Source organism: Symphalangus syndactylus, chromosome 17 (assembly GCF_028878055.3).
Source record: "Symphalangus syndactylus isolate Jambi chromosome 17, NHGRI_mSymSyn1-v2.1_pri, whole genome shotgun sequence".
Taxonomy (NCBI): Eukaryota; Metazoa; Chordata; class Mammalia; order Primates; family Hylobatidae; genus Symphalangus; species Symphalangus syndactylus.
Window position 1 is genome coordinate 80,596,430 of NC_072439.2, and position 21,657 is coordinate 80,618,086.

Consider the following 21,657-nt stretch of genomic DNA (forward strand, 5'->3'; position numbering starts at 1 on the left):
CCTTTCCTATAAGATCTGGAACATGACAAGGATGCTCGCTTTCACCACTGTTATTCTGCATAGTACTGAAAGTTCTACCTTGAGCAATCAGACAAGTGAAAGAAATAAAGGGCACCCAAACTGGAAATGACAAAGTCAAATTATCCTTGTTTGCAGATGATATGATCTTATGTTGAAAAAAAACTAAAGACTCCACCAAAAAACTATTCATATTGAAAAACAAATTAGTAGCATTTCCATATGCCAAGAGTGAACAAACTGAAAAAGAAATCAAGAATGCAATCCCACTTACAAAAGTTACAAATAAAATTAAGTACTAGGAATTAACTTAACCAAATAATTGAAAGATCTCTACAATAAAAACTATAAAATATTAATGCAAGAAATTAAAGAGGACACCAAAAAATGGATAGTCAGTCCATGTTCATGGATTGGAAAAATCAATATTGTTAAAATGTTCATACTACACAAAGCAATCTACAGATTCAATAGAATCCCTATCAAATTACCAATGACATTCTTCACAGAAATACAAAAAAAATCTTAAAACTCATATGGAACTACAAAGAAACCAGAATAGCCAAAGCTATCCTAACCAAAAAGAACAAAACTAGAAGAATCACACTATCAGATTTCCAATTATACTACAAAGCTATAGTAACTAAAATGGCAAGATACTGGTATAAAAACAGACACTTAGACAAAATGGAACAGAATAGAGAACTGAGTGAACATCTGCAGTGAACTCATTTTTGACAAAGTTGCCAAGAATGTACATTGGAGGAAAGGGCAGTCTCTTCAATAAATGGTTCTGGAAAAACTGGATGTTCATAAGCAGAAGAATGAAACTGGACCACTATCTCTCACCATATGCAAAAATCAAATTACAATGTATTAAGGACTTATATCTAAGACCTCAAACTATGAAACTACATTGGAAAAACTCTCCAGGACATTGGAGTAGGCAAAATTTTCTTGAGTAATGCCTCACAAGCACAGGCAACAAGGCAAAAATGAACAAATGGGATCATATCAAGTTAAAAAGCTTGTACAAAGCAAAAAAATCAAAAAAGTGAAGAGACCACCCACAGAATGGGAGAAAATATTTGCAATCTATCCACCTGAAAAGGGATTAATAACCTGAATATATAAGGAACTCAAACAATTCTATAGGAAAAAAATCTAATAATCTGATTTAAAATGGGCAAGATGTGAATAGACATTTCTCAAAAAAGACATACAAATGACAGTCATATGAAAGGTGCTCAATGTCATTGATCATCAGAGAAATGCAAATCAAAACTACAATGAGATATTATCTCCCCCCAGTTAAAATGGCTTCTATGCAAATGACAGGCAATAATAAATGTTGACAAGGATACAGAGCAAAGAGAACCCTCATACATTGTTGGTGGGAACGTAAATTAGTACAACCACTATGGAAAACAGTTTGGAGGCTCTTCAAAAATCTAAAAATAGACCTATCATACAATGCAGCAATCCCACTGATAGATATATACTGAAAAGAAAGGAAACTAGTATATTGAAGAGATATCTGCACTTCATGTTTGTTGCAGCACTATTCACAATAGCCAAGATTTGGAAACAACTTTAGTGTCCATCAACAGACAAATGCATAAAGAAAATATGGTACATGTTCACAATGGAGTGCTATTCTTTTTTTTTTTTTTTTTTTGAGACTGAGTCTCACTCTGTCGCCCAGGCTGGAGTGCAGTGGCACGATCTTGGCTTACTGCAAGCTCCGCCTCCTGGATATATTATAAGACCTACAGGGTAAAAGTCAGATGATGGTAAACGATCTACCTGGAAACACTATTCAAAAGAAAGCTGCAGGACCTTTATTAATATCAGACTAAAAAAAATTTTAGGGTATGGAAAGTTACCAAAGATAAAGAAAGACACTGCATGAGAAAAGGGTCAATTTGTACCAGGAAGACATAGCAATTCTAAATTTGTATGACCCTGATACAAATTTACCAGAGGCTGTGAAGCGTAGTGGGGCTGGGGGGTTCAGGGCACGGGGATACAGGGATGGTTAATGGATACAAAAACAATAGAAAGAATGAATAAGACCTAATATTTGCTAGCAAAACAGAATGACTATAGTCAAAAATAATTTAATAGTACAATACAAACAAAAATACACAAAGCAGAAACTCACAGAACTGAAAGGAGAAATTGACACGTCATTTATATTAGAAGTCTTCAACATTTCTTTCTCAACAATCAGTAGAACTAATAGAAAGATTAGAAGTAATATAGAAGAATTGAACAACACTATCAACCAGCCATACCTAATTGACATTTGTTGAACACCCCATTCAACACTAGAATACGTATTCTTTTCAAGCACACATGCAATGTACACCAAGATACATCATATCCCATCTTGTAAAATGAACTTTAACAAAGTTTAAAGAACTGAAATCACACAAAATATGTTCTCCGACCGTAATAGAATTAAACTAGGACTCAGTAACACAAATATCTGAAAAAATCCCTGAGTATTTGGAAGTTAAACAACATACTTCTAAGTAACCAATGGGTCAAATCGAGCTCAAAGAAATAGGAAAATATTTTGAACTAAATGAAAATGAAAATACAACACATCAAAATTTATGAGATGAGGCTAAATCAGTGCTAACAGGTGAAATTTATTGTACTTAATGCTAATATTAGAAAAGATGCAATATTTCAAGTCATTAAGGTGCACCTCCACTTAAGAAATTAAAAAGAAAGAGCAAATTAAGCCCTAAACAAAGAAAATGTGCCCCATAAATATATACACAAGTGGAAAAAACAATTAATGATTATAGCACTGGAAATCAATAAAAATGAAAAAAACAGAAAATTAATGAAAAGTTGGTTCTATTTTTAAAAAAACAATAAAATTGATTAATCTTTAGCCAGATCAATAAAAATAGGAAAAAGATGGAAATTATTTATAACATAAATGAAAGAGAATGTGTCACCACAAACCTCACATTAAAAGGATAGTAGGCCAGGCATGGTGGCTCACGCCTGTAATCCCAGCACTTTGGGAGGCCGAGGCAGGTGGATCACCTGAGGTCATGCATTCGAAACCAGCCTGACCAACATGGCGAAACCCCATCTCTACTAAAAATACAAAAAATTAGCTGGGTGTGGTGGTGGGCACCTGTAATCCCAGCTACTCGGGAGGCTGAGGCAGGAGAATCGCTTGAACCCAGGAGGCGGAGATTGCAGAGAGCCAAGATCACGCCACTGCACTCCAGCCTGGGTGACAGGAGCAAAACTCTGTCTCCAAAAAAAAAAAAAAAAAGACAGTAAAACAATACTAAAACTCAACACAACCTCATAGCTGTGAATTCAACAACGTAAATAAAATAGAGCAATTCCTTGAAAGATTCAAATGACCCAAAACCTACTCAAAAAGGAATAAATAACCTGAATATTCCTACTTTTACTAAAGAAATTGAATTTGTAATTAAAATCCTCCCAACAAAGAAAACTATAGACTCAAATGCTTTCACTGGTGAATTCTATCAACTGATTTTGACAAAAATGCAAGGAAAAATTCAATGGAGAAACAATAATCTTTACAACAAATTGTGCTAAAACAATTGTACATATATATTTTTAAACCTTGACCTATATCTAGCACTTATGCAAAAAAGTAACTCAAAACGCATTCTAGATTTAAACGTAAATTATAAAACTTTAAACTTTGGAGGAAAACACAGAAAAATTTTCTGTGACCTTGATTTAAGTGAAGAGTTCTTAACTGATAAATCAATCTTCATCAAAACTAAAAAATTTTGTTTGGTGACAGACACTATTAAAAGAATAAAAGTGCGAGCTACAGACTGGAAAAAAATATTTGCATAACACATACCTGAAAAGTGACTTACATTGGGAATAGATAAACAACACTTGAAACTCAACAAGAAAACGAAAATTGGGCAAAAAAAATAAATACACACTTCACCAAAGAAGATGTGTAAACGATAAGAAAGCAAATGAAAAGGTGCTCAATGTTAGGCAAATGCAAACTAAAACCATAATAAGATACCACTGCAATTCTAGGTGAATGACTTTTTTTTTTTTTTAAGCAACTGATACTCTCATAGGTTGGTGGTGGGAATACAAAATGGTACAGCCACTTTATAAAAGTTTGGCAGTCTCTTACAAAGTTAAACATACACTTACCATATGACTCGAAGTCAACAATCCCACTCCTACTGTTTACACAAAAAAAGTGAAAATTTATGTTCACACATACATACACAAAATTTGACACAAATGTTTACAGCAGCATTTTTTATAGTCACCACAAACTGAAGACTACCCAAATGTTCTTCAGTAGACGAATCAATAAACAAACTGTGGAACATCCATACAATGAAGTACTGCTCAGCAGTCATAAACAAAATGTAAACTGTTCATATGTAAAACAACATGGATGAATCTTAAATCCATTAGCCTAAGTGGAAAAAGCTAGACTTTGAAGACTACATACTCCATGATTCCATTTTGTTGTTGTTGTTCAAGTTTATTAACAAAGTAAAGGAATAAAAGAATGGCTGCTTCATAGAGCAGCCAATTCCCTTTTTTGACACTTTAGAAAAGACAAGACTGGACCAGTCTGGCCAACATGGCAAAAACTGTCTCTATTAAACATAACAAAAATTAGCTGGGGTGGTGGTGGGCGCCTGTAACCCCAGCTAATCGGGAGGCTGAGGCAGGAGAATTGCCTGAACCCAGGAGGCGGAGGTTGCGTGAGCTGATATCGCGCCACTGCACTCCAGCCTGGGTGATAAGAGTGAGACTCCATCTCAAGAGAAAAAAAAGAGAGGAGGAGAGGGAAAGGGAGGGGAGGGGAAGGGAGGGGAGGAGAGGGGACAGGAGAGGCAAGACTGTAGGGACAGAGAACACATCAGAGATAGGGGAGAGTTTTAATATAAGGTGTAGTAGGAGGAAATTTGGGAGAACAAGGCAACTCTTGTATATCCTGATTGGGATGTGGGTACACAATTTTTTGCATTTATCTAAATTTGTAAATTGAAAAATAAAACATAATGAAATAAAAATAAGGGGAAGTAAACTTCAAAAGTAACAGATCCTCTACTTCTCTGTTCCTTGCTCACTTCTCACCAGCAATTTCCCAGAAATAGATTGAGAACCACTAGGGAAGGGAGTAATTAGGGAGAAACCGGCTGATCTTTGCACACTCTACCTCTCTGTATTTTCATTGATCCTTTCAGTAGTCTTTAAAGGGGGTCTAAAGTCCAACTGTCCCTAGAGGAGAATAAAGAGAAGCATCTGGTCTTGTCTGTATAGGCAGATTCTTCCTAAATTATCCATTCTTAAATTAGAATCTACCTGTATTTCTTTCAGTGCACCTGGGCAGGCCTGAAACCATCTAAAACTTAATTCTATTATTTAATATTTAAAAATCTGTTGCTGCATTACTAAAAATCTTTACAAAAAAAACTTTACAACACAAAATCCTCTCCTTACATGTTGGTTTTAAATTGAAGTAATTTCAATACTTCTATTTATTTTTCATCCTATTGTATTTTGTATATTTCTGTAAATTACCAGATTTTATTTTTGAATGAGTAGCATAATTTGTTTTATATTTATTCCTCTGGATCTTTCTTGTTTTTGTGTTTAACAGCCATTTGTGTGCCTATATGCCCTATTATAGTTTGACTACCTCAATCTTACAGGTTTGGAACCATAATTTTCTATTATACAAAAAGGAGTTTGTTTCTGCTGTCTTTTCATACTCTTAAATAGATTTTGGTGCGTAAAATTATTTTTCCTTGATTTAAAGCATTTTACAATGTTGTATAGCACTGAATATTCACTTAGCACAATCTTATAGAATGAATCAAAATCACTTCTACAGTAGTTGTTTTAGTTAGCCTGAAAGCTCTAAAAACACGTTCTTTACATCTCTCCAGTATTCAATCTACAATCAAACTAATAAATCAGAAGCCGAAGTGGGTCGGATTATATTATCTTTGGCTAAGATCTTGGAAACACTTCAAAGTTGATATATTGTGAAACAGAACTAATAAAAATGCAATCGAAGTTGTCTCACATGACTTTAACTAAGCAGCAAAACCTAAAGAGAAAATGAAATCTCTCTCTGAACTTCACACACATATAAAATAGAATGCAGGTTTATAAGACATGTAGACAATTTGCTCAAAAATAGATCTGATTAGGAATGTAGAAATCCATAACTGGCATTGAAAAATAATGGAGGTAAACTGAAAATTACTTGGGAGGAAACTGTATAACTGAAATTGCTTCTGGATCTTTCTTTTTTCATTAACAGGGTAAACATGGAGATGAATTTATTATTTCCCTTAATTCAAAGCTATAGGATGAAAGGCTATTCTCTTTCAGAAGTTCTTGAATACTGACTGGCAGGTAGGCCAAAGGCAAAGCAATTGCTAACTTGCTTTCCATTCATCTGGCCCTCCTTTCCCACTTTGGACATGTCATCATTCTTGGTGTGATCACCTCAACCTCAGGTTGTGTTCAGAAATCACTAACCCCGGCAGGTTTTTTGTTGCTTTTATTCTGACAGATTCTTCAATTGCCCCATTGAGTATCCATATAAGGCATGATATATAATTATCAAAAATAGTAAATATAACACAACAACTACTACTCATAGCTATTTATTCATTTAACAATTTTTTTTTTGAGATGGAGTCTCGCTCTGTCATCCAGGCTGGAGTGCAGTGGCACAATCTCGGCTCACTGCAACCTCTGCCTCCTGGGTTCAAGCAATTCCCCTGTCTCAGCCTCCCAAGTAGGTAGGAATACAGGCGCCCACCACCACGCCCGGCTAATTTTTGTATTTTTAGTAGAGACAGGTTTCACCATATTGGTCAGGCTGGTTTCGAACTCCTGACCTCAGGTGATCTGCTCGCCTCAGCCTCCCAAAGTGCTGGGATTACAGGCGTGAGCCACTGCGACCAGCCAACAAATATGTTTTGAGCTACTTTTATGTGTGTAGCCTCTGCCAAGGGCTAGTGACACAACGAAGAACAAGACAGAGACTTTTATGTTCTCGTGAACTATAAATCTGCTACGGAAAAGAGACATTAGAAAAGAATGACACAAATAACTATTAGTTGTGATACATGCTCCAAAAGAAAACTTCAGGGTGACATGAGAGCATGTAACAGAGGGACTCCTTTGTCTGGAAGGTCTGAGAATTCCTACAAGAAGTAACATTCAACAAAGTGAAAACTATTTAAACTGTGACTTGAAGGGGAAGACAGGTAAAGGAAAGCGGGAAGGAGGAACAGAATAGGAGAAGCAAAGGGAAATAAGTACCAAGAAGTTGATCTATGTTACCTTATTGAATATGCAAAATAGAACTTTGCATGTAATCAGAGAAAAAGTGTTTCCAACCCAGCTTTGTCACTTAACTGCCATGTAATCTTGAGCAATTCATGTAATATTTTATATTTTCAGTATATTCAGCTATAGAATGGGGATATAGCGGCCCTATACATTTCACAACATTGTAAATACCATTGTTTAACATAGTGGCTGGCACAAAAAAAGAGGTTCTACAATTTTTAATGGTCTCAGTCATAATTTCCACCAAGTTTTGTACAGGCATGAAGAATATGGCATAAAAAGACCAGGCACATACCTTCTGCTTTCTGCTTTCCACTCGTTCTAGGCTTTTGTATAGCATATTCTTCAGTGGGAGCTAGCTCATCTCTGGAATCATCTCTCCTGTCTTCTTAGGAGGTGGTAGTTTAAAAATGGAAATAGGATAAAAGAAGTGTCACAAAATAGAGGTATTTAGAGAAACTAAACTTCTTCCTAGAGAAATTCCAAATATAATTTTAGACTTCCCCATGGCCAGAAGCCTTATGTGTCTAAGCTACTCTGAATCTTGACTACTAGAGACTATGAGTAAAGAAGAGAAAATGGCAGGAGACGCATAGTCTACAATTCATCTTTTTTTTCATACAATTAAGTTAATGGTACAAATTAAGGAATGCAGGGTAATACTAAACAGCAGATATTGATAGTGACCGTCTGAGAAATCTCAACTGAGACTTTGTTTAGTTTTGTTTTTGTTTTTGTTTCATTTTGTTTTGTTTTGTTTGAGATGGAATTTTGCTCTTGTTGCCCAGACTGGAGTGTAATGGTGTGATCTCGGCTCATTGCAGCCTCCGCCTCCCAGGTTCAAGCGATTCTCCTGCCTCAGCCTCCCAAGTAGCTGGGATTACAGGCACCTGCCACCACACCTGGCTGATTTTTATATTTTTAGTAGAGATGGGGTTTCACCATGTTGGCCAGGCTGGTCTCCAACTCCTAACCTCAGGTAATCCACCCACCTCGGCCTCCCAAAGTGCTGGAATTACAGGCGTGAGCCACAATGCCCAGCCCGGACTGAGATTTTGATCTAGGAAGAAAACGTAATGGATCTATGCTCCCCTATCCAAATATTGACTGAAAAAAATCACAATAATGACAAGACTGAATAACATATTTACCTGTCCATGAACCAAGCTTCCAAAAGACTGCAGAACATAGCCAGCAACTCAGAGGAACCTCATTACATGAATAAGGCAATGAAAATCTACTAGTTTTGTAAGGCAGGTGCATCCCCTTTATGTCACCTTAGTAATGGCATTAATCTTTTAGCTTTGTGTAAAAGATTCAAAATTGCTTTTTGAGTGACTGGCTATTTTACAAGGATTCTAGAGAGATAAAGCCTTTCACCTGCAGCTGCTCAGAATGAAGCAGTAGTGCCTGAAATTTATTGCCATTTAAAAGCCAAGTGGTGACCTATGTGAAACAAAAGGTTACTTAATATAATGCCACATAGGCAGGTTTCAACAGCTCAGGGTGACATTTGAGCCAATGATGCAAATGGAACAGCTGGAAAACATGGAAAGAGTTAAATCACTCTGGCTGGATATTTATTTTTCAAACAAATGCAAGAAGGAAATTTGACAGGCCATAATTACAAAGTAGATAAACAGAGAAGGATTATTTGATGTTTCAGAGATCACATGACTCACTCTCTGGGCACCAGCTGTACCTACAATTTCTCAAATGTTTAATGCATGAGGCTCCCTATGCATGTACACACACACACACACACACACACTTGAACAATCAGTTGTTTTCTTCCTAGTGAATCTATACTTTTTCTTAAGATCATCTCTTGCAGTAACATTCTGACTCTTCTGAGCTGTAAGGGTGACCTTTCAGTTATTATGTTATCAAGAAGAATCCATCAGGAAAAAAAAACTAAATGCCCATCTTGATCCTTTTATCACCCTCTTGAAAGGGAGTTTCTACATCTACATTGTTCCTCTGCATCAAAGAGCCCTGATGCTTATCGCAATAGGTGGGTTCTGCTAGATGGAAAGACCTAGCAGGATGTTGGCTGATGGAAAAGCATTGAATCAACACTATATTCAGTCTCACTCCTGTTCTACTGAAACTGCTTTTTGAACTAAAACAATAACAGAGCATCATTGAAAAAATCTCCTGCTATTCTTTTAATAGGCCTCTAAAGGCTAAAGTTTTAAAGAAGAATGATTTACTTATTCTGATGATAGAAGCATCTTCATCCACAAATACTATAATTGTACGATCTTGTTTAAACAAAGATAGATATTGTCATCTGTTGAATGTCCTCTCCAAAATTCATGTTGAAATTTAATTGCCATTGTGACAGCCTTCAGGCTCCACCCTCATGAATGGATCAATGTCATTATTGTTGGAGTAAGTTGTTATAAAAGTGAATTCAGCCCTTTCTTGCTCACTGGCTTCTGGGCTGTCTTGCCCATCCACCTTCTGCCATGGGATGACGCAGCACAGAGGCCCTTGCCAGATGCTGGCAACATGCTTTTGCACTTTCCACTCTTCAGAAGCATGAGGCAAATAAATTTCTGTTCATCACAGATTACCCAGACTGTGATTCTCTCTTAGAGTGAAATAAAATAGACTAATCCAGAAAATTGGTCTCCAGAGGTGGGGCTGCTGCTATTCAAATACTTGAAAATATTGAAGTAGCTTTGGAACTGAGTAATGGATACAAGCTGGAAGAATTTGGAGGAACGGAAAAAGCCTAGATTGCCATGAATGGAGCATTAAGGATGATTGTGGTGAGGGTTCAGAAGAAGAGAAGAACTGTAGGGAAGTCCAAAACTTTAGAGATAAATACTTAAGTGGTCATGACTAGAATGCTAGTAGAAATATAAATAATAAAGGCCATTCTAATGAGGTCTCAAGCAAAAATGAGAAATATCTTTTTTTTTTTTTTGAGATGAAGTCTCGCTCTTGTCACCCAGGGTGGAGTGCAATGGTGCAATCTTGGCTCACTGCAACCTCCACCTCCTGTATTCAAGCAATTTTCCTGTCTCAGCCTCCCAAGTACCTGGGATTACAGGCATCTGCCACCATGCCTGGCTAATTTTTGTATTTTTTTTAGTACGGACAGGGTTTCACCATGTTGGCCAGGCTGGTCTTGAACTCCTGACCTCAGGTGATCCACCGGCCTCGGCCTCCCGAAGTGCTGGGATTACAGGCATGAGCTACCGCACCCGGCCTAAAAATGAGAAATGTCTTATTGGAAACTTGAGTAAGGGCCATCCTTGTTTTAAGTTGGCAAAGAACTTGTCTGAACTACATCCATACTCTACAGCTTTATGAAAGGCAGAATTCAATAGCAATGAACCAGAATATCTGGCAAAAGAAATTTGTAAGCAAAATATAGAAGGATCCGTGTGGCTACTTTTAACTGCATACAGTAAGATGCAAGTGGAAAGAAATGACTTAAATATGGAATTTATACACTGGATTTTACTCAAAAGGCTGAAAAGTGATGTTAAATATGAAATTTATAATTAAAAGAGAAGCAAACAAATTTTGTTTAAACATTCTGCCTGACCATGTAAAGAATAAGAAAGTATATTTAGGAGAGCAAACTAAAGGTTTGGCCAAGTGACCATCTGCTAAAGAGATTAGTACAAATAGAAGAGGCCATGAAGATCATTAGATCATTAGTACAAATAGAAGAGATCATGAAGACAATTGAAGAATGGTCCTAAAGGCATTTCAGAGATCTTTGAGGCCGCCGCTTCCATCACAGACTCAGAGATCTAGGAAGGCAGAATGGTTTCAGAGGATAGACCTGGGGCACCCTCCACAGGCTTACTGCCCAGAACCACCTTGGTCCTCTGCTTTCCACATTCCAGCACAGCACTCCTCAACTGCCCCAGCCATAGCGCAAGTGGGCCCCAATGTGACTCAACCTGCCAATCCAGAAGGTATAAGCAGCAAGCCTTGTGTAAAAGATTGGTCTGGAACTCCTGACCATGTGGCAATAACTCTACAGCACACAGAGTACACATGCTGTGGAGCCATGGTAGGCTCCATCAAGATTTAAAAGGATGTCACGGACAGCCTGGGGCCCAGACAGAGACTCTTCACAGTGGCGAAGCCACCACAGAGAGCCCACACTAAAGCAATGCCCAGTGAAGCCATAAGAACAAGGTCTCTGCAGAGAGTCCCTACTAGAGTAATACCTAGTTTCTAATAGGGCAATACCTACTAGGGCAATACCTAATAGAGGCATAAAACTAGAGGTGCCCCCAAGATCACAGAACTGTAGGACCACCAGCATACAACCCAGCCTGGGAAAGCTGTAGGCACAAGACTCCAACCCATGAGAGCTGCTGAGTGGACTAAGCCCAGCAAAACCACAGGGACACAACTGCCCAACCCCATAGGAACTCAATCTTTGCCCCAGTGTGTCCAGAGAGTGAGACATGGAATCAAGGAAGATTATTATGGAGCTTTAAAATTTAATGTTGTTTTCCCTTTGGGGTTTTAGACTTACTTCGGGCCTGTTACTTTTTTTCTTGCCTATTTCTCCCTTTTGGAATGAGAATATCTATGCTATGCCTACCCCACCATTGTATTTTGGAAGCACATAGTTTGTTAATTTCCCAAGCTCACAGCTGGAGAGGAATTTGCCTCAGGATGAATTGTGTCTTGATCTCATCCACATCTGAGTTAGATGAGGCTCCGGATTTTGAACTTTTGAGTTGCTGGAATAAGTTAAGACTTTTGGGGCATTGGGATGAAATGAATGTATTTTGTATGTGAAAAGAACATGAGTCATGAGGGACCAGGGGTAAAATAATATTGCTTGAATGTCTCCTCCAAAACTCATGTTGAAATTTAATTGCCATTGTGACAGTATCAGGAGGTGGGACCATTAAGAGGTAGGACCATTAAGAGGTAATTAGGCCATGAGGGCACTGCCTTCATGAATGGATTAATTTCATTATCTCAGGAGTAGGTTCATTATTAAGAAAGCGGATTTTTTATGAGAGTGAGTGATTATAAAAGTGAGTTCAGCCCTGTCTTGCTTGCTTGCTTTTGCACTCTCTTGCCCTTCTGCCTTCTGTCATTAGATGATGCAGCACCAAGACCTTCACCAGATGCTGGTGCCATTCCCTTGGACTTCCCAGCCTCCACAATTGTGAGCCAAATAAATTTCTATTCGTCATGGATTACACACTCTATGGTGTTCTATTAAATTAACATAAAACAAACTAAGATGGATAGATAGATCAGATACATGATAGATTAGATAGATAGATAGATAGATAGATAGATAATAGAGAGATAGATGATAGATAGAGATAGTTATAAAAGAGAGAAAGAAAGGAAGAAAGAAAGAGGTGAAGAAAGGAGGAAGAAAGAAATTTGCAAGCCATTTATGGATATACAATGTACATTCATACATACATACACACACTATGTAAATACATGTATTTCTACTTATGTTGCCATTTTTCTAAACCAAATGGTTTGATCTAGGATACCTCTCAATTCTGAGATAGTTTCACTTTGAAAAATAACTCTCTTAGGAATATTTCTTTAATTTTTTTATTATCTTACTTCCTGTTGAAATTGCATACATGAAAAATACATTTTTTTAATTGTTTAATCTGATTGATACCTTTAAAAATCTGTGACATAACATAAAAGTATAAGAAAGTGGTGTTGCAAAAATAGTACATTTTCATCCTGGCATTATACAAAGAAGAAAAACTGTTGCCATAGATGTGAACTAATGTCTGAAGCTTAATTGAAATAGGAAAAAAAATTAGAAAGCTTTTGAATTATTCTTTTGTTTATGCCACAATCCCAAATCTGTGAATGAAATCTGGGATTGTCACCACTCAACCATTCCTACTTTATCTGTAGTTTATCTCTTTTGACTAAACCTCTGACTATACCTTATTCTAGATGCCAAAGTTGATTCTATCAATGATAACCTCAGAATAGTTCATTAAATATAACAGAACACAATGTCTTCTTCACATTTTCATAGCAATAATTGAATGTCAGCTATATTAATCCCTGCACTTAACACTTTGCCCGATATGTAGAAGGCAATCAATAAATGTATATTTAATGATTGGGTGGAAGAATTGAATAAAAAATAGATGGAAGAACAATGAACCTAAGACTCTGGAAATAGAGTAGATGATGATGAATTTGTTCTTGCTGGTCCTAACGTTGAAAGCAGCAAGAAACAAGTCAAAATCAGCACCAAAGACAGAGAACACGGTCCACATTATCTCTAGTATCCCTGTCAGCTGATGGTTTTCCTATTTGAGAAATGTAACTCATGAAATTGATGGAGGCAGTATTGGTGACCTTGCACATCCCCCTCTAAAACCCAAGTGTATCCCAGGTTAAGATGACTTTGAGCATGATCTCTAAATGATTGAGACTTACTTGGTATTTATGCTTAAACTCTCCCACAAATAGATGATCACAGAACTTTTTAAGTCTACCTTATCATTACAATAGATAAACTCAAAGTAAGATATTTCTATAAATCTGCTTTCCCACCCCCACCACAAAAACTATTATAGAGGAAAAATGTTCATGCTATAGTGACCCTGGCAAAAATTAAATTCTGTGATAGTACTACGCAACAGCTGTAGCTCCCCAAACCATGGAATAAAAGGAAAATGACTATTAGAACCTATATATCTTTATGCAAGAGTTCCTACAGACGTGAAAGTCAATTTGGTTCCTACTTAGACCATATGAGGAAAGGGCAGGTACACAAAACACTCAGCCTTTCCTTAGCAAAGGATCCAACCCAGAGTGACTTGCAAAATTACATTAAGGAAAAGAATAGATAGACTCCCACCAGTAAAACGAGGCGAGCAGTCCTCTTCTCTTCTCTTCTCTTCTCTTCTCTTCTCTTCTCTTCTCCCTCTCAAACACACACACACACACTTTACACACACACACACACACACAGCTCAAGTCACTAGAGTCTAAAAAACCACTTGTTGACTTTAAGGCCCATATCCAATACAGTTGGCACAACCCCTGGAAAATGCATGCTTTTGAACTGAAGGTTTTCCCCAATCTCAGAGTATTTGAAGGGGTCCATATCACCTATTTCGTCTTGTCAGGCCAAAAGAGTGCAAAAGCAAGCAAGCAAGAGAGGGCTGAACTCACTTTATAATTACCCACTCTCATGCCTCCACCTGCTAGCCAATGAAGACCACCTGTAAATACAAAGCAATTGCCTAGCCTGCAATCTAGGAACTCCTGTAGCTCAAAAGCCCACTCTAGAATGCACCCCTTTGGGTAACATCCCCGGGCCTGATAAAGTCACTGCTATTATTGTAATTTGACATATAGTCTCTGGTAGAGGCCGGTAAATTTTCTCTCCAGGCCTCCTTCCCATCCCGATATTCTAAAACCTCTGAAGTCTCCACATTCCTCAGAACTTAGCCAGCTCTAAGACACTGGCTTTGGGTATCCAGGCTTCCCTATTACAATTTAACCTTTTCACTTTCCACTCTCTTGCGTTCTCAAAAAGATTCAGTGGTCACCACTGGTTTTTACTTAATTTTACTAACTTTCAAGGCCTTTCATAAATGGTAATACCCCACCTGGTCAACCTGATTTCCCACAATTTGGAGTGCTCTAGTCAGGCCCATCACTTCACAGTCCCAGACAGCCACCTGATTCCCAAATTTTTCCAGAGCTGTATCCTGGAGCAAAGGAGAAAAATATTCCTCTGGACTGATATATCGCATTACAACTTTGTAGTGGTTTTTCAGTAATGAAGACGGTATAGGGTCATGATTACAAATAAGTTATTTTAAAGTGATTGTTTGAAATGCAAATTAAGGAGACTAGTTTGACTATTTAAACATAATTCTGGCCAGATGCAGTGGCTTATGCTAGTAATCCTAGCATTTCAAGAGGCTGAGGCAGGAGAATCGCTTGAGCTCAAGAGTTCAAGACCAGTCTGGGAAATATGGTGAGACTCCATCTCTAAGAAAAAAATTAGCCAGGCATGGTGGCATACACCTCTAGTCCCAGCTACTTGGGAGGCTGAGACAGGGGGATCGCTTGAGCCCAAGAGGTTGAGACTGCAGTGAGTCATGACCATACCACCGCACTCCAGCTAGGGCAACGGAGCAAGACTCTGTTTCTAAAATTAATTAATAAATTAATTTTAAAATTTTTAATTTAGTATGTTATAAGGTATTTCTTTTTAGATAATAGAATAACCACTAGGTTGTGTTTGTTGTTTGAAATGAAAGCTGGTGGGAATAAATTAAATAACCACAAACCATCTTTAATAAGATTAAAATTTGGCTCCCAAACTTTAGCTAAAATCAGAATTGCTTGGAGAGCTTGTTAAAATACAAATTATTGGGCCCCATCCTGAGAGTTTCTGACTCAGTAACTCTGTGATGGGAACAAGGCATTTTCATTTCTAACAAGTCCTTAGGTGACACTGCAGCTTCTGGTCTGGGGACCATACATTGAGACTCTGACCACACTTTGAGACTCACTGACCTAGTATTTACTATGTCCCAGGACATTTTCTACATTATTTCCTTATATTATATCATTCAATACTTACAGTAAAAACCTATGAACCTAGAGGTCATTATGTTTAGTGAAATGAGCCAGGCACATAGAGACAAATACCACATTATCTATTTCATATCTAGATTCTGTAAAATCTGAAGAAGTCAAACTTATAAAAATAGGGAGTAGAATGGTGGTTATGAGAGGGTTTTTTTTTTTTGGTGGGGTGAGGTTGACAGGGAAAGGGAAGCGGTTGGTCAACAAGTACAAAGTTTCAGTTAGATAAGATGAATAAGTTCTGATGTTTCACTGCATAGCATGATAACTATAGTTAATAATAATATATTGTATATTTCAAAATAGCTAAAAGAAAGGAGTTTAAGTGTTCTTACCACAAAGAAATAATAAATATTGGAGGTGATAGTTATGCTAATTAGCCTTATTTGATTACTCCACAATATATATGTGTATCAAAACATCATATTGTACTCCATAAATACATATAATTATTATTTGTCAATTTAAAAATAAAATAATTTTTAAACTATAAGGTTTGTGTTATTAATATTTGTATTATACAGATAAAGAGGTTAAGTAACTTGCCTAGCTAGTAAGTGGTAGACAAAGCACTCAAAACTTAGCAATCAACTCCAGATCCTGCATGCTTCACTCCAAGGATTTAACTATGTATAGATAGGAAAGTGTCCATTTGAAATCAGTAAATGGATTAATTCCCTTTGTAGGCATAATTATGTCCCCAGGGAAAAGGAAGAGGTTACATTAAAGCCAGCATTAAAAGGGCCACATTGCTCCAACCAAAATAGAACAGTTACCTAGAGCAGATCCATGAGGACTAGTCACTGAGGTCTTTCTAAAGATAATAACCCCAGCTTCCCTCCACTCCTAAGCCCTTTAGAAGGCAACCTCAAGACCTCCAGAATGTAGTGATGAGTGATGATTTAGACAGTTCTGAGGCAGAGAAAACCCTGTACTCAAGGAAAAACTGTATCACACTGACTTCTGATTCCCCCTCCTTGCTTACCCAGACTTCAGTGTTTTTAAGCTTTTTCAGATGATTCCAGTGTACAGAAAATTTCATAACCAGTGCTCCAAAGCAATCACTGTATCTCCCACCACAGCTTGATTCTTTCTCAGGCAATAGAACTTCGACGAAGTTCATCTCACCAACCTTCTCTGGGTCACTGCTTCTGCTGTAGTCATTAACACAGCCCTTCATCCGGTCTGCACACACAGTAGGTCTCAATACTCCATACGCCCCTCTCTAACACCTGGGGCCCTGTCTAGGATGTAGTAGGTCTTTGAATCAGAAGATCTATGAACAATTACAAAATTATTACTGTTCATCATGGGGGCTGGGAAGACTGACAAAGAGAGTCAAAATATTCATTTTGGAAAAAGTCTGTCTCAATATAGGAAAGTTCTACTTCATATAAAAATACTAAACATATGGCACCCTCCTTTGTTTAAATCGTATTTAATATTTTCATACAAGATATTTCCTTATAATAGAGTCTGAATCACATTCAAAAATCCATGTGGAATGCAAGCAGTTTCACCTATTAATGGTAACTTCTGGGGCAGCATTTTTTAAACATATACATCATGTATTTTCTGCCTATTTCCAAAAATAAATTTGAAAAAATATATAATATCAAGATGTGTATGAAACAAAATAGATGAAACTGATATAAAATGATGATTATTAATCATTAGAAAGGTGAGGCCGGGCACGGTGGCTCACGCCTGTAATCCCAGCACTTTGGGAGGCCAAGGCGGGCAGATCACGAGGTCAGGAGATCAAGACCATCCTGGCTAACACGGTGAAACCCCGTCTTCACTAAAAAATACAAAAAAATTAGCCAGGCATGGTGGCAGGCGCCTGTAGTCCCAGCTACGTGGGAGGCTGAGGCAGGAGAATGGCGTGAACCTGGAAGGCAGAGCTTGCAGTGAGCAGTGAGCCGAGATTGCGCCACTGCACACCAGCCTGGGTGACAGAATGAGACTCTGCCTCAAAAAAAAAAAAAAAAAAAAAGAAAGAAAGAAAGAAAGGTGAAAGAACAGTGAACTAGAATTCATGGATAAGTGACTTGCTTTCTGTAACTGAGCACACTAAATTTGGTTCTGAGCTTTGTGGCAGACAATGAAAAATATGGATAAATATTGGATGATACCAATTTAATTATGAAGAGAAAGGGAAAGAGGAAGAGAGAGGGTAGGAAAGAAAGCATGTTTAGAAAATAATATTTTCCTGGGATTAAATTCTGGGCCATTATGACACTTACCCTCATTTGGGAAACACTTGGTCCCATAATAATCAATATGGTTTTCAATGTTAGCTCCAACCTCTAGACTGTCAGTCATGACCTATGATGGATATGCAAACCATGCCTCTATAGAACAAAAAGAGAGAATGATTGGTTAACTAATTGTCTTTCAATACCACCAAACATCAGCAAATTTCAACATTAATATTTACTGTATATGGCTATAAATTCATGCAGCCAGCTTAACAAAAATTAGTCTTGTCTCAATGTTCCCAACTAAAAACCAGACATGAATTTTCTTGGCCTCGTTTCACAGAAATGACATTTCTCTTGGGTTGGGTTCAACATAACTGTCATCTCTCTGTCTCACCTATCAGACATTCACTTGTGGTCTAAGTGCACATTCACTCTGTTAATAACCACAGAACATTTACTCACTGCTGATTAAAATCATTTTTCCCCATAGTTGGTGAGGTAGAGTTAGTATTTCCCCTTTTCTGTAGCTCAAAACATTTTTATATCCAAATGTGGGACTTAACATTTGTCTCTAAAAAATGTAGTCACTCCAACCTGTTCAAACTTCTTCAGATCCAAAGTCTATAATTCAACATCTTTATTTATTTCTCTTTTATTTATGTCTGTTATCCAAAAAAATCTGCTTCAGAAGTACTTTGCCTCGGTCTTATTTACATAAAGAGATATGATGTCTTGTTATAGTACATCTATTTTCCATGTTTTTCCACTTTCTAAAAAACCCATATATATGGCTGGCAAGAACTTAGTTTTTGTTCATTTGTTTGTTTTTGAGACAGGGTCTCACTCAGTCACCAAGGCTTGAGTGCAGTGGCATGATCACAGCTCACTGAAGCCTCGACTCCTTGGGCTCAAGCGATCCTCCCACCTCAGCCTCCTGAATAGCTGGGATTATAAGCATGCACTACCATAACCAGCTATTTTTTTTTATTTTTTGTAGAGACAGGGTCTTACTATATTGCCTAGACTGGTCTCAAAATCCTGGGCTCAAGCAATCCTCCTGCCGTGGTCTCCGAAAGTGCTGGGATTACAGGCATGAACCACTGTGCCCAGCCCAGAACCTTGTTTTAAATATACTATGATACTTACTTTTCAAGTCCTACAGATGTAAATAATATAAACTCTACTAACCTTTGAAATTCCAAACTAAAATAAGTCAGCACATGATCACCATATTAGCCCTATTCTAACAAAATGGTATATATTGTTGAAGCAATCTTTTATCACTTAGTAGAGAAAGCCCCAAATATCTAACAGTAAAATCAGCACTATTATTACTTTCATTTTACAAGTAACATAATAGTAGTAATGACAATGCCATGTACAATTTCAGAAGAGACACATCTGAAAGATAATTTTTTGGTAAGGGTCTGGAAGTGGTCTGCTGGTAAATATTTAGCAATCAGCATGAATGCCCTGTGTGCTTTTCAAGTGGGTTCCACTTCAGGCATGAACACCACAACAGATGGGAAGGTTAATATATCCCAATGCCACCCATAGCAATTGAGACCTTGTAAGGACCTCAAGAATATGCAGTTGTACTTCCTATCATACAAATAAAACTGAATCTTAAGGTATTTATATTTGTGTGGGGCGTCCCACTGTACTTTATTGCAGCTAGAACTCACACCTAATCCTTTTAACGTAAAACAGTGAAACTTATTTTCATGTTAGGCAACAGAGTACTTTCTTAGCACTCTAAGTGTGGGACATCCATCCTTTGACCTGTTCCATGAAAAACATTCCATGGTCAAATACACATATATTATGTTCCTCTCCAATATTTAAAACACTCATTAGCTTTGATAAAGAAATGTTTAAAAGCATGAATGCAGCATTTTCTAACTCATTTAACCCTATATCTTTCCACACCCCAACCCCATCCATTAGCATTCCACAGTCCTGCAGAACACACTGAGGAAAATGTTTGCTTCTGAACATTCTTTTACTCATCTATCCTGCTGCTATTGCTCAGAGCTCTATACTAAATATGTTAAATTCTTCCTCCACTTGATGAACCTTCAAATATCTGAAGATAGCTCTCATATTCCTCTGAAACCCTCCAGAGGCTGGTTGCACATAAGCTGAGAGAAACTATCATCAGACCAAACAGGCACCCTACAGAATGGGAGAAAATTTTTGCAATCTACCTGTCTGACAAAGATCTAATATCCAGAATCTAAAAGGAACTTAAACAAATTTACAAGAAAAAAAATGCCATCAAAAAGTGGGCAAAGGACATGAACAGACACTTCTCAAAAAAAGACATTTTTTTTTTCATCGAACATATGAAAAATGATCATTCTCATATGATCATTAGAGAAATGCAAATCAAAACCACAATGAGATACCATCTCATGCCCGTCAGAATGGCGATTATTAAAAAGTCAAGAAACAACAGACGTTGGCAAGGCTGTGGAAAAATAGGAACGCTTTTACACTGTTGGTGGGAATGTAAATTTTTGCAGTCATTATGGGAGACTGTGGTGATGCCTAAAGGATCTAGAACAAGAAATATCATTTGACCCAGCAATCCCATTACTAGGTATTTATCCAAAGGAATATAAATCATTCTACTATAAACATACATGCATGCATATGTTCATTGCAGCACTATTCACAATAGCAAAGACATGGTATCAACCCAAATGTCCATCAATGATAGACTGGATAAGGAAAATGTGGTACATATACACCATGGAATACTATGCAGCCATAAAAAGGAATGAGATCATGTCCTTTGCAGGGATTTGGATGAAGCTGGAAGCCATTATACTCAGCAAACTAACACAGGAACAGAAAACCAAACACCACATGTTCTCACTCATAAGTGGGAGTTGAACAATGAGAACACAAGGACACAGGGAGGGTAACAACACACACCGGGGCGCGTTGTGGGGAGGGAGAGCATCAGGATAAATGGCTAATGCACGTGGGGCTTAATACCTAGGTGATGTGTTGATAGGTGCTATAAACCACCGTGGCACACGTTTACCTATGTAACAAACCTGCACATCCTGCACATGTATCCCAGATCTTAAAATAAGAAAAAGTCGGTGGGAACCCTAATGGCTTTGGAGGCACCGACAATCTGTAAGTCCATGGATCTTTCTGGCACACACACCCAGAGAAATTTACAAAGTGTGTTAAGCAAAGAGAAATCTTCAGTGTTAGCTGGAGGTCCTCCAACCAAAGAACACTGAAAAACCCAGCAATCCTGAAAGAAAATGTAGGGATAGTTTTAGCAGTTGTTTCACCAGATTAATTAATTGCTTCTGAAAGAATAATTTTTAAACAAAGCATCAGTTACCTTTCCCCACTCTGAAGGCCCAGAACAAAAAGAGAAAGGAAACAGAACCCTAATTACTATTCAGTTTGGGTTGAACACTTCTAAATGTTGTTT